This window comes from Fistularia commersonii, chromosome 4 (assembly GCF_037954325.1).
Source record: "Fistularia commersonii isolate RoL2024-O1a breed Wild chromosome 4, RoL_Fcom_v1.0, whole genome shotgun sequence".
NCBI lineage: Eukaryota > Metazoa > Chordata > Actinopteri > Syngnathiformes > Fistulariidae > Fistularia > Fistularia commersonii.
The window spans coordinates 2142785-2161010 of NC_141287.1; the positions used below are offsets into that span (position 1 = coordinate 2142785).

The 18226-nt window shown below is 40.5% G+C and overlaps 1 protein-coding gene across 3 annotated transcripts in view; it reads right to left on the bottom strand.

The window, feature by feature from the left end:
- The window catches only part of raph1a (Ras association (RalGDS/AF-6) and pleckstrin homology domains 1a), a 70251-nt gene that overhangs the window by 39357 nt on the left and 12668 nt on the right, over nucleotides 1–18226 (bottom strand). For 2 of the 3 annotated variants that reach the window (XM_086144687.1, XM_086144685.1), the window contains exon 2: nucleotides 3369–3436. The exons of the other annotated variant lie outside the window; for it this stretch is intronic. The gene's annotated coding sequence lies outside the window, so the exon portion shown is untranslated. The remainder of the gene's footprint in view (nucleotides 1–3368; nucleotides 3437–18226) is intronic. 3 annotated transcript variants of the gene reach the window in all.

Sequence of the window (18226 nt, forward strand, 5' to 3'; positions counted from 1 at the left end):
CACCCACAAAGCAACAAGAGGTGTCCACCCACAACAACAGAGCTCTGTAAAAAACCTTTTCAGATGCCTTCAGATTTGGCCTCTTCCCACAGCTCTATATCAGGCCAGCTCACAAATGCAGACAAAGTGGTATTTTTAGGCGTGCTTGCTTGGGTTTGTGACAGCAATAAATCAGATGCAGAGGGGAATAAAAGCGTGTCAGTGAGTCAGACAGGCAACTGTGATTCTATCTCTGTGAGAACAATCATTGATAGGTTACAACCTCAAACCCCCTAACTTTTTTGTTGTTTTTTTTTTTTACCGTCGAATGTCCAATTGGCCACACAATGCGTTTGATAATCTAATTTTGTGCAAAGCCTCGACCGCTTTAACTCATATTCTGGCTGTACATCTGTGGCGTCCGCAGGGGTTTGTGGATAAACACAAAGACGCTGATCTTGTGAGTGAAATGGGGAATGACCTTACAAACATACTGACCCCGTATGGAACAGCACTTGGAAATGAATAATGAATCTATTCTTACTGATTCTCCTGCACACTTGTGGTTGGGACGTGGTGGGGTGGTGCCCGTCTAGTTTGCATTTGATACCCGGATACCTATTAATCATGGAGCCACATATCCACTTATCACATAGCTATTTATCCAAGACATCTAATAAGACACTCATTCACACCTATTAATGGCTCAGTATGCATTTAATATATAATCGAACTCTCCATGTCTTTAATTTTCCTTGTCCTTTTTCCTGAAACCGAGCATCATGTTAGCACAACAAAATTTTGGTGCAGCTGGACAGGAATATGCATCCCAGAAGAATGAAGAAAGGGTCAGGAAGAAGGGGATGACTTGAGGAGATGCCTGCTGATCCGGCAACAATAATAGCACTTCCCCTGAGACTTACAGGATGGATCGCATCATTTCCTTTTCATTCCCCTTCATCATGTCACCATCTGTCTCCCGATACAAAGAGGGGAGATAGATACAAAGGGAAAGGTACAAAGAGTAAGCTCAGCTGAGATGTACTATGATACAACTTGAACTACCCAAAGTACATGCAGTAATATTTACAGTACACTGGATGTAAACAGTGCAGTGTAAACTGTCTACATCCACATTCCCAAGTACCCCCTGTAAATAAAGCCAAAACAATGATACTGAAACAGATGGCAAGGCATGCCAGCTTTCGGACAGAGCACATTAATGTTGGCTTCTATTTTTGTTATATAAGAAACAAACAAAGGTCACCTGGAAGTTCATTATACTGTACAACTAAACCAATTCGTGTTTTTTGCAATCCAGTCGTGTTGAGAGGATCCTGTGCTGCGAGATCATTCTGATGGTCCTGTACACAGGCCGACTGATGGACATGGGAAAAGCTAAATAACATTGCTATTCATAGGTGACTGCCTTTTCATCACAGGGTCCATCTAGTCATAACAACCAGTCTGAAAAATCCACCTACGGCAACGAGTCTTTATACTGTGAGTCTGCTTTTGCTTGAATCTTATTAGTCAAGCATTTCTAGTAGGTTATTGCATAGTCTGTCCAAATTACACAGTAGGGAACCAGCTGCGTCCCTTGTGAGGTTTCATGGTATGCTTCAGATTTATGTGTTAAATAGAGGACCGGGGAAGAGACTCGTTCTGTAAATCGACTGTAAATCTGCAAGGCGACTAATATTCCATCTCCTGTGACACACCTGCAGGTTCAAGCCAAAGGAACTGGTGTGCTTCAGTGCTGGCATCAGCTTCACTCCCATTCATTTTCATCCTGAATTTATTTTTACCTTCTAATGGTTTGCCAAGTCTGTGTAACTCTTTATATATGTAGGATCATGAGCCACTCCTTTGCAAACTCCCACAACGACACCACAATGCAAGTATATATAGTACACACACACACACACACACACACATGTACACAACTTTCTTTTCTCCATTGGTGGTTAAAGTGGAGCAGCTGTGTGTGTGTGTGTGTGTGTGTGCGCAGCTAAACTATCTTTTGAAATTGATTTGTGAGAGGAAAATACACTCACACACTCTCATGCACATGGACAGATCACCTAAATATCTCGTGTTTATGGAAAGCCAATAAACCAAAATCATCTCCTAACTTCCAGCGTTCACATAATGTGATGGTCTTCATCAAAACCCAATTGTATGCTTTTTCAAAACTTTCTACCCTCAATTAATTGAGTCGAAAACAAATTATTCCACTTGCTTTTTGACATTTGTGACTTTGTTATTTCATCAATTACTGCCTTTTGAAAGAATTTTAATACGTTCAGAAGTTTCCAGGAATAACTCGCCAAACGCAGTCTTTCTGGACAGAATACCTCAGTTCTGGATTGTTGGTGGCAGAGCCAGAATAAACAAGTACAGGACATTACTGGGACCTTCTCCACTGATCGATCCGGAAAAGAAGGAAGGAAAAGTATCTTTATGTTGAATTATCTTCATCATTTCTTGGTATTCTGACAAAATTTCTGTCCTGGAAAGATATAGTGTAGTTACTGTGTTTGTGTATCTTTGTGTGTGCATTGCCCTTTTTTTTTTTTACATGAAATTGCAATTCGTCCGTAGTGGTAGAGGCCGTTACCTGAACTGTCCGCCACAACAATATGTTATGTTTCAGTCATCATAAACATTTACATACTTTTGATTAAGAAGAAGAGAAACAATAAGATGGCTTTATATAGCAGTTGCTTCACCGACGAGTGCCTGAGTGCCGTTTGAGACTTTAATTTCCCGACTGCCTATATGTATTTCATTAGTCCATGTGTCGTGGGTGAAATTGAGGCAATCACCATAAAGAGCGGTGAAACCATGCCAGGAATACTTTTTCGATCCAAACCTGATATTTACCGAAACATTTCGTCAGTACTTTCCTGCTGAAATTGGGAATGGATTGGGAAAAAGCAAGCCAAAGTTGACGGAGCAACCAAACTTTACACCTGTTAAAAAAATGTCTCTCAGTGCATCAGCGGTGGTTATGCTCTATGATCCATCAGTGATCCCGGTCTATTTTTGAGTCAGAGAGAGATTCTGGATGTTCCAACAACCTTAACTCCACATATTGGTTATGCGCTTTCTACGAGATTTGCATTGGGCTGAGAAAGTATTAGTTCAGGGCAGGCTGAGCTCACATCAGCTGACAGCGCAGCTGATTTCCATTGATGGATATGGATATGATTTGCCAAATATAACTTTGTGCAAATAGTAAGGACTTCATGCTTTTCGCACAAGTAGTTCTTTGAGTTCTTTTAACTTAAATAACCAAATATTATGTTGCGCTACACCCCCTCCCCACCCCATCCCTAAAAAACCAGAAGGTTTCGCATGTGATTTAAAACAATGACATTATTTACCTTTGGTCTGTTATTAAGATTCAGTCCAGCTCCAGCACAGCGGACAACCTCCAACAACCTAGAACACCCTGCAGAGGGACAGAGAGTAACATTATCATTACGGCGGCTCATGTTTATCTAAGATGGATGGCGAGGCAGAGGCATTGCGCTTTTTCCTGCCTTCAGCTGTATATAAAACCACAATGGGCCTTTGAGAACTGCATATGTATCTTGTGAAAGCCAAAATACTCTGCTTCCTCTGCCAGCTGAGGTGATACTAGCAAATAGGTTTCTCGGTATCTCAATCTATAGCCTGGTTATGTAGACAGATAAGTGGTACTCCAGTAAATGGTAAAAAAATATTCTTCTTCTTTTGGCTTTTCCCTTCAGGGGTCACCACAGCAAATCAACTTTCTCCATCTAACTGTATTCTGTGTATCCTCCTCTCTCTCACCAACTACCTTCATATCCTCTCTCACTATGTCCATGAATCTTTTCTTTGATCTTCCTCAAGACCTCCTACCTGGCAGCTCCAATTCCAGCATCCGTCTACCAATATATTCACTATCCCTCCTTTTGCATGACCGAACCATCTCAGTCTGGCTTCTCTGACCTTCTCTCCACAACATCTAGCATGTGCTGCTACTCTGATAGACTAATTCCTGATCCGATCCATCCTGGTCACTCCCAAGGAGAACCTAAAGAATCTTCATCTCTGAGACCTCTAGGTCTGCCTCCTGTCTTTTGGTCATTGTAACTGTTTCTAGTCCATACAGCATCACTGGTCTCACCATTGTCTTGTACACCTTTCCTTTCATTCTGGCCGATAGTCTTCTATCGCATAGAACCCCTGACATTTTTCTCCACCCATTCCAACCTGCTTGAATCCATCTCTTCACCTCACACTCTCCGTTGCTCTGGACTGTTGACCCCAAGTACCTGAAATCCTCCAACTTCTTGATCTCCACTCCCTGTAGCCTCACTGTTCCACCCAGGTTCCTCTCATTCACATATATATATTCTGTCTTGCTGTGACTAACTGTCATTTCTCTCCTTTCCAGAGCATAATCTATGTTCCACTACCTATTCTCTGCTCTCACTACAGATCACGATGTCATCCGCAAACATCATGGTCCATGGAGATTCCTGTCCAACCTCATCTGTCAGCCTGTCCATCACCGCTGCAAACAAGAAGGGGCTCAGAGCTGATCCCTGATGGAGTCCCACCTCCCCCTTGAACTTCTCTGATACACCTACAGCACACCGTACCACATCTCACAGCTAGCATACATGTCCTGCACCAGTCTAACATACTTCTCTGCCACTCCAGATTTCCTCATACAATACCAGAGCTCCTCTCTTGGCACCCTGTCATATGCTTTTTCTAGGTCTACAAAAACACAATAAAGCTCCCTCTGGCCTTCCCTGTATTTCTCTATTGGCATTCTCAATGCAAATACTGCATCTGGAGTACTCTTTCAAGGCATGAAGCCATAATGCTGTTCACAAATGCTGACTTCTGCTCTCAGTCTAGTTTCCACTACTCTTTCCCATAACTTCATTGTATGGCTCATCAACTTTATCCCTCTATAGTCGCCGAAATTCTGCACATCCTCCTTATCTTTAAAAATAGGCACCATCCCACTTCGTCTCCTTTCTTCAAGCGTCTTCTCAGTCTCTAAGATCCTGTTGAATAATCAGAGAGTCAGAAGTCAGAAACTCTACCGCTGCCTCTCCTAGACACTTCCACACCTCCACAGGTATATCATCAGGTCCCACTTCTTTTCCACTCTTCATCCTCTTCAATGCCTTCCTCACTTCACTTTTATGAATCTCTGCTGCTTTGTGGTCTACAATAATCAACTCTTCTGCCCTTGCTTCTCTTTTATTTTCCACATTCATCAGCTCTTCAAAGTACTCTTTCCATCTTCCCATCACCATTCCAGCATCAGTCAATACATTTCCCTATCTAGCCTTAATCACCCGGACGTGCTGTACATCCTTTCTGTCATTATCTCTCTTTTTTCGCCAACCTACACAGATCATTATTTCCCTCCTTAATGTCCAACTGAGCATACAGGTCATAGTACCCCCCCTTGTTTTGCCTTTACTACCTCTATCTTTACCTCAAATTCTCTCTCCCTGTACTCCTGTCTGTTCTCTCCAGTCCTCTGAGCATCCCACTTCTTCTTTGCTAACCGCTTTCTCAGGATATACTCCTGCACTTCCTCATTCCACCACCAAGTCTCCTTATCTACTTTCCTTCCAGGTGACCCACCAAGTTCTCTCCTACCTGTCTCCCTGATAACACGAGCTGTTGTCCAATCATCTGGAAGCTCCCCCTGACCACCCAGAGCCTCTCTCAACTCTTCCCTGAAAACCATACAACACTCCTCCCTTTCAAAAATAATTAAAGACACTGTATGTGTAAAGACACTGTAGACACTGTAAGACACTTTTTTAATTCCTCTTCCCTCAGCCGCAGGGAATCTTCAATCTTTGTAGTTACTGCTAACAGCTAAGACAATTTATATTTCATTATATGTCTTATTCTTCCTCCTTTCCACTATTGTCTATTACTGTTATGTTTTTACTTGAAACTCTGGCACAGCAATTTCCTTCGGGATTAATAAAGTTGTTTTCATCTCATCTCATCGTATCTTGCTGCTGCCTCAAGATATCCTTGGTCCAACCAAGTCAGACCCACATCCCTTGCTTGTGCCCACTGTTGGGTTTTCCAGTTTCTACTTCTATATCTAAAATCCACCAAAGAAGCTTGTAAGGGTTTCAATGCGCCTAACTTTTATTGGGACGCAATAGATAATTGTTTTCTGGAGGCATGAGTTGAGTAATCCATGAACGTGGTATTGTGAACTGTCCAGAGGAACTTATTGACCCTGCACCTTTGTGTCCTCCAACCATGTAACTGCCCGATTTGCATTAACCCCTGACCTGCATTAGATCTGCTGAAATTGGTGACATTTTCAGAAAATCACTGTGACACATAGTGTCAATGTCTCATCTAGAGAGACTCAATCCAAAAAATTGTGTATGCAAGACCCAAACAAACACTCACACACACAAATATACACACACACACGCACAAACACACCAACACACACACACACTCAAAGGCATGCAAATACACACGCAAAATCCCAGCTTGCATAAGATCATTAGCAGCGCTCATATGATCAGTGGCTGATGGTTGGAGCAACAAGAAAACTTTTGTTGGTACAAACAAATGCACACACATCACCATAAAAACCCACGAGAACATCAGCAGATAGTGCTGAAGATGAAAGTATCGACCGCTAAACCAGTCTCCTGAATAATGAGCTAACACTGCAAGCCAGGACAGCTGACAGCTTAACACATTTCTGTTTCAGAAATTTCTTTTTCATTACTTGTATGGCAAAAAACAACCCTAACAATCAGTCACTTTGATGGATTTAATATAGGGAGTGGCTGACACTTGTAGAACCTACATATCTAAAAGGCAGTTTTAGCATACACATCATGTCTTATCATGCATGAATGACCTAGATAGTTCATTTACAGAAAATTACGTTTGAAAATCACTTTTGCCATCTTTTAATGACAAAAAAAATAATCTGGTTATCCCACAATGGCATTTGTGGGCTGCATTGAGCCAATCATTGTTTTTTCCATCACATGTTCCATCACCTTGATTAGTTGTGAGTAATAATTGTGACGGCATGAAGAATAAGTTTGGTCTTTGGACAAGGCACCCTGGAAATGTTAGAATCCAAGTATTATGCAGATTATGCCAACTGCAATGGCACACATGCTTTCTCCTGAGAAAGACTGTGACATACATGGTCAAAAACCATGCAAATTACAATCACAAAATGAATGAATGGATTGAAATATCATATAGAGGGAGCAATAATGTAAACATTTTGGAAAGAGCTTGTTGAGGTGGGCACTTATAACCAATTTATTTGTTATATTGCCACACACTGGGGAGTTTTCCAGCTAATCCCTGCATATTGTGACGAATTAACTTTACGTATGCTTTGACATCTCTAGGCTGAGGAGGATGGTGCCCGTATAAAAAACAATAAAGAATTTAGCTCTGTAACCGTTTGCAATAAGAATAAGAGAGATACAGGTGTTTACTCAGTTGGGCAGCTAGCTTTGTTAATGTAACAGAAGCATTGTAATGTGTGAAGTGGGTTTCTCAAGGATTGGAAAAATACTCTCACATTTTATTCAAAATATACCTTAGATGAATTCAGAAACTAATGATGTTAAAGTTGCATCTTACTCCAGACTTCCTATTAAGATTATTCACAGTTGAACTTAATTCCAAGGCACTTGTTTAAATTCAACCACAGATGGGGCACTACAGTAAACAGATTGTCATCATCCATGTTACAGGGGTACAGGTAATAGTTAATAGGCAGCATAGTTGATGGACAACATTTATAAAATATTGTTATGATTACCAGAACGAAAAAAAAAAAAAAAAAAACTTTTACAACATATTCATTAAAATGTAAGCTGTTGGGAAGACCTTCTATAAACTATGCCAACTTTCTGGGGCATTCACACACTGATGGCAAACACATCAACAGCCTGTTGGTTTGCAGTGTCTCAGTGAAGGAAATTTGACACTGTGTCTGGAGGCTCTCGTGTGCAAACCAACGTCTAGACGACACGAGCCACAGCCAAAGCAAGAGAATACTGTATTTAACTAATACACGCAGCTTATACTGTCCATGACAGAATGTGTCAAATGCATCCTTCCCCAACAAGGTCAAATTCTGCCTGATGGGATTGTGAAAAAAAAAAATGACAATAAAACAACATCATCTGTGTAATGGACTACTTGTAATGGATTAGCGCATCACACTTATAAAAGGGACTTCTGTCTTTTTATTGGTCTATTTATTGGTTCAAAAGATGATAGTTGTGTTTGTGAACATCTTACGAATTCTTACCATCATTTTGGAAGTTTTGCACTTTTCATTATTTTCATTATATATAATTGCTTTGCTACTTTATGTAGGAATGTTCGTAGTCAGCCAATGACGACAAGAAGGATTATTCTTTTGGAAAAAATAATAGTTGGGATTACATTGCATAATAAATCAGTATAAAGTCCATGCTTTTGCGAAATTCGGAAATCCTATTATTGAATCATAGTTCGTTATCTGGAAATTTTGTTAGGCCTTATTATTCACAACAACAACATATCACATAGTTGTGGTGGTATATCTGTATGTATGTTAGAGATAAAGAAATAATTTTCTGATGGTATCATCATATTTTGGAGAACATATGGTGCCTTTAAAGACTCAAGTAAGAAGCAGCCCAAATCCAAAGTGGTCCTACGTTTTCCATATCTTCACTGCTCTGAAACCTAACATGTATGTGAGTATGTTTGTTGAGAATATTATGAATCCCTGGCACTCCTTCGCGGGACTTGCGACTGTGTTGCCCAACCAAACTGCAATAAAGACAGTTATGAAACACTCCAGGCTCCTGTTGCATCAGACTGTAAATAATAGCTGCATTTCTCCATTTCTTCACCCAATAATGGCATCCAAGGCTTTTTAATATTTGTTAGCAAATAGGAGGATTTCTGTTATTTCAATTTCCATCATAAATTACGTATATTTAATTGGGAAACCAAATTTCTAGACAGTAAAAATGTTAGAATATATCTGGCTCAATGCATCAAGCAATGTATCTGATTCTTCAAAGAATTGCTAGGAATACAGTAAAATCGCATTTACTTTAATTTAATTTATCTGACAATAGTTTGCAATGGTGGCTGCATGGTGGTGCAGTGGTTTGCGCTTTAGCCTCAAGGCCCGAAGGACCATGGCTCGGACATGCAGGTAAATTGGATGGGGGAAATTGCCCCGAATGAATGAGTGAGTGAACGGTTGTTTGTCTATATATATATGCGCTTGACTGGCGACTGGTCCAGGGTGTACGCCGCCTCTAACCCGATGACAGCTGTGATAAGCTCAAACATCCCCCATGACCCTGACTGCAGGATGGATGGATGGATCGTTTGCAATGGTACTGCTTCGATGCAAAAAATTTCAACTCAGAAAGAAGTGACTGAAAAATTTTCCAAAATTGAAGAACTAGCGCTATTGACTATCAGATGTACAAGGATAAGTTTTGGAGGTTCAACCCTCTAGAAAAGCCCCTCTAGACACTCATCTGCCCCATAGGACAAGCATGAATCATTCAGCAATTGAAAAGGAAACTTAAAATGTCAAGTATATGTTCCAACCAAAATTGACTTTGCCCTTTGAAAAATATAATACAAGCATTGCAAGCAAATACTGATGTTGGTACTGTGGCTTGGGGTCTTTGACACGGTTCAAGTAATCAAGCCTTTGACAGGACAGGGATGATTTACGAGTTCCACGCAACAAGACATGAACCACAGAAGGATAATAACTATAACATGAATCGAAAAAACTCTTGTCTGACATTTCTATACACGTCAGGATTTCAGTTATGCTGAAGTTGGAGCTTTCGATCCAAAATAAATCAAATCACATTGTAGCCTGGCAAACACATTAGGACATTTATTGAACTGAATGAATCAGGAAGGTGCTAGTTTCTTTCTTGTGGGGATATATTTCTTGGAGGATATGGACCTTGTGAGTGCGTATTACCCACCCCTCAAAACACACCTATTTAGGACAAATAGCATCCAGGAAGGCCATTTAATACAGCCTTAGGGCAGCACAGGCTAGTAACTCCCTTAGCCACTCTCAGCGGGGCATGGAGCTGTGTCTCCCTGAGCCGGTCCCGAGCCCAGATAAATGCAGAGGGTTGCATACCGGATCAGTCAAGGCCTGGGTTAAGAATCACCGCCATTGGTAAAGATGACCTACAGGGTACCAATGGAAACTGGGCTACTGTAGGTCAAAGAAGGAGAGGAGGAAGGTGTGTCCAGAAGCAGAGAAAGAAGAGGAAAGGCAAGAGTCTGAGACTGAGAGTAGGGACTTTGAATATTGGGACTATGACAGGAAAAGGTAGAGAGTTGGTGGACATGATGCAGAGAAGGAAAGTGAATATACTGTGTGTCCAGGAGACCAGGTGGAAAGGTAGTAAGGCTAGAAGCTTAGGAGCAGGCTATAAGTTGTACTATTATGGTACTGACAGGAAGAGAAATGGAATAGGAGTTATCTTGAAGGAGGACTTTGTGAGGAATGTTCTGGAGCTGAAAAGAATGTCAGATAGACTTATGAGTCTGAAACATGAAATTGAAGGTGTGATGCTGAGTGTTGGCAGTGGTTAAGCCCCGCAGGTGGGATGTGAGTTTGAGGAGAAGGAGACATTCTGGAATGAGTTAGATGAAGTGATGCAGAATATCGCCAGAGATGGAAGAGTGGAAATTGATGCAGACTTCAATGGACATGTTGGTGAAGGCAATAGAGGGGATTAAGAAGTGATGGGCAGATTTGATATACAGGATAGGAATGCAGAGGGACAGATGGTGGTAGATTTTGCAAAAAAGGATGGAAATGGCTGTAGTGAACACCTTTTTCCAGGAAAAACAGGAACATAGGGTAACTTATAAGAGCGGAGGTAGGAGCACGCAGGTAGACTACATCTTGTATAGACGAGGTAACCTGAAAGAGATCAGTGACTGCAAAGTAGTTGTAGGTGAGAGTGTAGCCAGACAGCATAGGATGCTGGTTTGTAGGATGACTCTGCCTTTGTCCACTTGATCTTGTCACCAAAGTGGTGGAAACCGAAAAGGGAGGAGTGTTGTATGGTTTTCAGGGAAAAACATGGGAAGAGTTGAAAAAGGGTCTGAGTGGTCAGGGAGAGCTTCCAGGTGATTGGACAGCAACAGCTAGTGTCATCAGGGAGACAGGTAAGAGAGTACTTGGTGTGTCACCTGGAAGGAAAGAAGATAAGGAAACTTGGTTGTGGCGTGAGGAACTGCAGGAGTATATACAGATAAAGCAGTTAGCAAAGAAGATGTGGGACACTGAGAGGACTGAAGAGAACAGACATGAGTACTGGGAGATACAGCGTACGGTAAAGATAGAGGTAACAAAGGCAAAACAAAGGCCATATGATGACTTAAATGCTTGGTTGGACAGTGAGGAGAGAGAGAAAGATCCAAACAGGTGGCGAGAAAAAATGGAAGAGGGAAATACATTGACAGATGCTAGAAGAGTGATGGGAAGATGGAAATAGTACTTTGGAAAATGAAAGACAGGCAAGGGTAGAAGAGGTGACTATTGTAGACCACAAAGTAGCACAAATTAGTAAAAGTGACGTCAGGAAGGCACTGAACAGGATGAAGAGTGGAAAGGCAGTTGGTCCTGATGATATACCTGTGGAGGTGTGGAAGTGGCTAGGAGAGGCAGCGGTAGAGTTTCTGAATCGACTATTCAAAAGGATCTTAAAGAGTGAAAAGCTGCCAGAAGAATGGAGATGAAGTGTGATGGTATCCATTTTTAAGAATAAGGGGGATGTGCAGAATTACGGCAACTATAGAGGGATAAAGTTGATGAGCCATACAATGAAGTTATGGGAAGGCGTAGTGGAAACTAGACTGAGAGGAAAAGTTAGCATTTGTGAACAGGGGTATGGCTTCATGCCTAGAAAGAGTACTACAGATGCAGAATTTGTTTTGAGGACGCTAAAAGAGAAGTAAAGAGAAGGCCAAAGGGAGCTGCATTGTGTTTTTGTAGACCTAGAAAAAGCATATGACAGGGTGCCAAGAGGGGACGTTTGATATTGTATGACGAAATCTGAAATGGCAGAGAAGTATGTTAGACTGGTGCAGGACATGTATGTCAGCTGTGAGACAGGGGTGTGGCGTGCTGTGGGTGTAACATAGAAGTTCAAGGTGGAGGTGGGACTCCATCAGGGATCAGCTCTGAGCCCCTTCTTGTTTGCAGCAGTGATGGACAGGCTGACATATGAGGTTAGACAGGAATTTCCATAGACCATGATGTTTGCAGATGACATTGTGATCTGCAGAATCTCTCTCTGTCCCTTCAATGAAGTAAAAACTACAGCTGAGTGGCACATTCCGGATAGTTGGAGTTCATGTGGTCGGCACACTTTGATATGTTTCATATATTTGGGTACATTTTCTTATGTTTGGGTACATATGATTATACCATTGCTATGGAAAACTGTAAAATCGCTCCAGCTCACTATTCAAAAGGTCTTGGGAAAAAAACAAAAGAACCATCCAATATGCAGCTGATATTTTAATTTAACACACCACCAACAATATTCAGAAACAGACTGGATTTAGCTCTAAGTAAATGACGGAGGTTAGGAGTAGAATTTTCCTTCAACGCACATTGACACCCAAACCATGAGGTCTCACGTTAAGAAGAAAAACGTAAAATTTTCCACTCTTGTCTGCCTCCACGTTTGGAGAGGTTCCCACCAAAAACAACATCTGCAGTGGGAACCAACGATGACCTCTCAAAATGAGAGAAACAGGACAAGGATGAACAACTGAAAGCAGAAAATGAATTGAGAGGATCGTGGAGGGGTAGCTGGTTAGTGTTTGGAAGGGAAAACTGAATTGGTTCGGTTTTTCAAAAGCAAACTGACACGAATGAGTTATGGAGATAACTGTGATATGGGACTACTATTAAAACTCAGTTAAGACTCAAACAGGTTCACTTTATTTAGCAGCACTAATTATTTTGCAGCTTAATACACCTCAGGGTTAAGTACTACTTAGCGAGGTAATATGTTATATGTGAATATTCCTCCCACATTACAACCCTCTTTACCTTAACTGCTCTGCACTGGGGGCTTAATAACATAATCAATTTAACCCATCCAACCATATCAACAATGTCCTTGTGAGACAGCGCTTGATCACTTGTAGTTTCCAAGTTGAGGCAAAGAGATGGAACAAGGGGGTTTTAAGTCAGAGGTCACAAAACACCCACTTTTCTCATATGAATGTGATGGAGGTGTCATTCATGCAATTCTCTTCTGTCCTCCTTCACCTGATGTAGCAGGGCTGTGTTTGTATATTTGTATATTTGCTGATCCACTCTCATATTTCCCGATCAGATCAAATGAATCAAATTATATCCTTGTGGTAACAGCGCACAGCCAGCTGGAAAAGGAATACGCAATTATCTAATGATTTAGAAGATCTGCTTTTGAATGTTTCAATGGCAAATACATAGCTGAAAATACTGGATCTTCTTATTCTACAAACGATTGGCTTTTGATATCAGATTCCTCCGTCTCGGAATACTCCAGAATACTCGGAAAGGAAACATAAATCAAAAAAAAACAACAAAAAATTTTCAGAGCCTATACTTTACATCAATTACCTTTGCATTACAATCTAACTTTCGGCCACTTAGAAATGTCTTCAGTTCCCCCTGTAGAGACTTTTCCAATGTAGTCTTCTGCATGTTTTTATTTCACAATGTCGTACCAAGTTTACTCAAGATGAGCTGAACGATGAATTATACCTCAAATTTTTCTCAACAATCCAGAAATTACTTTTTGGGGTTTGTTTATAGCGTGATCATTTTTTTTTTTTTTTGTGAAATAACTACCTTTAGCACATTAGTAACAATTTTTCTGTCATATATTTCATCATATCAAAAAAAAAAAAAACCTTGGCAAACATTAACTTGCCAAGCTCCTCTTTTGTGGAACCAATCTCACTTCTAGGGTGGACACCCTTTCTTTGTTTCAGAATAGGCTTAAAACCTTTCTTTGTGAGAACTATTTTAGCTACTAAAGACGCCTCTCAGATGAGGGGTGAAACGTGAAAGTCAAGAAATTCAAGTCCAGTTGCCAAGACAAGAATATTTCGACAAGAATTCTTTAGTTACACTAACTCTTCTAAGGAATATCCCATGTTGCACTTCTTTCATTGCCTTCACTTGTGGTCCCTCATAAGTAACATCACATTAAATATCATTATAGTCATTTGGCTGACGCTTTTAACCAAAGCGACTTACAAGAAGTGCAATTCAGTCATCGAAGATCCAAAGTACCAGTAGTTAGAAGTAAGAAGTACGCAATAGTAACCTCATATCTCTCAATTTGCAGGCTCCGGGGGGTGTGGTTTGATCTATTGCAACAATCCTGCCAGGCACCCACCATTATTTCTTTTATGGATATCAAAGCTATTATTGCATCCTGTTAGCATTTTCATGCAACTTCTGGTGCTACTATTATTATTAGTGAGAGCTAATTTGTGCCCGTCCCTTCCATGCAGTGTGTCTTCACCACTCTCTCCAAGTACTTGCTCATAGGGGAATGTTGGTTTTTCACTATACCATAACACTATGGTCCAGGTCTGCTCTACCGGCGCTATATGAATAAAATCCAACTGATCAGGATGAAATAAGGCAGTTCCTTTAACACAGTGGCAAGGTAATTAAAGCTCTATGTTAGCGGGGGACCGATTACCATACAAGGAATTTGATTGGCCTAAAGGCAAATAATGTCTGGATGTAATTAACAATACTAAATTCAAAGTTCAAAGGATTATGTTGCTACTGCATGTAGCTTCAGAGGCCTCTTCTATCTTTTGCATCACAACCACTGTTGCATTTGTAACAGGTTTAAAAAGGTGAAAAAACTCAGGTACAAATAAAACTTGCATATCAGACAATAGTTCGGGCCAGTATTCAATAACACAAATGTGTAGTCTTTTATATGCACTTGTCTGTACAGTGCGCCAATAAAGGCACCTTATCATTATAATAATTATTATTATTATTATCATTATTATTATTATTATTCAAATCAATTTATCATCCAGCTCTGGCTGGTTCACCATCTCTCCCATACTCTGTGGGACCAAGTATGATAATTCTGAAAGTAGTGATTTTGACCACAAACTTAAGAAAATATTTACTAAGCCAGTAGATCAAGTAAGAGGCTAAACCTCTTTCAGCTTCTACTCAATCCCTTTACAGCCAGAGATGTCGCCCTTCTTGGCCGATTTAGGCCCATTTTATGTCTGGAGGGGGTTAAAACAACATAACTGTCACCCCTTCTGAAACATTTGAGTTAGATGTGATCCAATTAGAAGATTTACCAATACATACGAAGCAGGAAAATACAACAAAGATCCTGTTCTGACTGTTTCTTGACAGCATTTGGAATTTCTCGCAATATAACTGCTATCGTGGGCAAGCGCATTCATCCACCTCTTTCCATCCACACCTTTTTTCAAACCAGTCAGAGATACTGGAGTCAAACATTTAACTCATTGGCAGATATGTGCAGTGATTTTATTCTCCTGCTGAATAAAGAAGAATTCCAGCACTTCAATTCTGCTGTTAATCATTCCAAACATAAGAAGTGAGAGGATGAATCATGAAAACGAGCTATATCTGGGACAGTTCAGCGACATTCGGTACATATACGCACACACTCACACACAAACACGCGTGCAAATCTTCATACTTCATGTTATGATTCCCGAGAAAAAAAATGGGGCATCAGACAGAAAAAAGACTCGCATACTTTCCATCAGCACAGCAGCGCTGTCTGGACATGGGATGTAGCTGTGGTTTGGTCTGGATGCTGCTTCATGTCAGTGCTTGTTTTTGTGTGTAAGGGAGCTGGTGCATAAAACAGTAGCTGTGCCCAGGCACGTGTGGGGATAACCAAATTAATTTAGTTGCATGCACCCAAGTACTCACACATGCCTAATTATGCAAATAATCTTTGCAAAATAAGCAAGGCATTACATAAACCCCCAATTTCTGTGCTCCATGGCTACTTTTACAGCTTTTGCACTACAATGGGAGTCAAAGAAAACAGCTGACTTTGCTGTCACTCTTTATGCTGTTGCTGTTGCTGTTGCCGTATCCAAAGAATTGGTGATCTTAGTTGTATTTTACTTCTTGTGGGTTTAAAAAAGCAACTGCTGTGCTCGGAAAAATTGTTCCAATACCTCAAGATTAGCTTTCGGTGAACACAGATTTTTTTTTTTTTTGTACATACTTTTTTTTCACCCATGCTGTCCCCAGCCTTTATATTTTTGTGAGCTAACTTTGGAGGCTGATTTGTGTGACCATGTTTAAGTCAGCCATGCAGTTTGGAGATGGGGAATACAAAAAGAAAAGAATCTATTTTTGTAGATTTTTGAGTAATTCTAGCCAAAGTAGTGTGAGAGTTTTGCTGTGTGGTTGTGGAAACAATTGAGCAAATTTGATGGGAAAAGTATAAATAGGGCATAAAATATAACAAAACACGAAAAAAAAAAACACAAGAAAAGTATAGATTTCAGAAAACAAACAATAAATAGATAAATAAAGTTCAAACCAAAAAATGGCAGGCCAATGTGCAACCATTTTCTTCAATGTTCCTGATCCTGAAATAAACAAATAAACAAATAAACTAAATTCAGAAGTTCCTTAATGGGGTTCAGATTGGGAAAGCTCTGGTTTCCATGTTATAACACACTGACTAAACAATAAATGGTTATTATTAAGTGTATACAAGGGGGTGTTCAAAACATTATCTGTTGAAAATATCTGCGCTCAAAGGGGATGGATGAGGAATGGATGAGCATCACCTTTTTCTTGGTCAGTATCTACTGCGGCAGTTTCCTCAACTGCTGTGGATCCATATCATCTCAAAGATCACAGAATAAATGTAACTTTCAATGGTCCCACTGCTTTCCATTTGTTTTATATAAGCAAATTGAGAGGTTAATGGGCTCCATTCAGCATAGTCAAAATGAAAATCCTGATTCCCAGCTGCACAGCCTGCCCCTGGATCTCCATGCAGACTGAGACACACAGACACAAGACTACAAAAGAGAGAGAGCGACGGGAGAGAGAAAAGCAGCTTGGCGGGAGTAATGGAGCTCAGAGGAAAAACATGAAAAAGGAAATAAAAGAAAAAAAAAAAAAAAAATAGATTGCATTTTCCAAGAGCAAGGCCAGCAAGTAACAGCAATGGGGCCTGAATGAGCATACATCTGTCTGGAATTAGCAAGAGGGAGAGACAAGCGCTGCCGCCGCTGCTTCAGACCTCGATGCTTTGTTTAAGGTGAAGGGGGCTGTATAACATCTGCCCCATGCTTGCAGCTTGAACATCCATTCCCTTCTTCAAGGTTGTTTTTCACAACACCAGTGGACTGTGGCTGTAAGCTATTACTGTATCTCTCAAAGCAGGTTAATTTTTTTTTTTTTTTCCCCACTAATCCTCTGAAACAATAATTTACCCGAAAAATGATCCAGAAGCTAAATCTGCCAAGACATCACAGAAATTAAATCAATCAAATCATCAGACACAGACATATTCATTTGTATTTCAATAATATTGACACATGTCGTAGAACATGGACGCGTTTGCCAGAAGCAAAACTGAATTGTTTCCTACATTACCTTCAGTGCATTTCTGCCATGTGACATTTGCAACCAAGGTATTTAGACGTTTGTGTTTAAAAGTGGAGTTCATCCAAACGTCAGAGTAGATTGTTTAGGTGACAACTGTGCTCTGCATTTGATAAATCAGTTTGTTTACACAAACCCCATGTATGAGAGGAATGTCCCCTCCACCAACACTAGCCTTCAAAATGATCCTCCTGACCTCTAGACCCTGACATGTGGGGAAACCCTGCAAAGAATATCACCTTAAATGGTTTTAAACTATCTGGAATAAAATGAAATGAAATTAAACACAATTAAAAGTAACTTAAGAATCTGTTTCATTTCTGCTTCTTGGTTTGTTTACACAACAAGCAACAGTGGAGAAACAGAGGAAACCAGAGAACTGTTCCCTCATCTGGATACTTCATTAATACCATGTGCTGGTGTGTGTGTGTGTGTGTGTGTGTGCGTCCATGTGTGTCTGTATTCACATGCACGCTTGTGTGTGTCGTGTCACATACACAC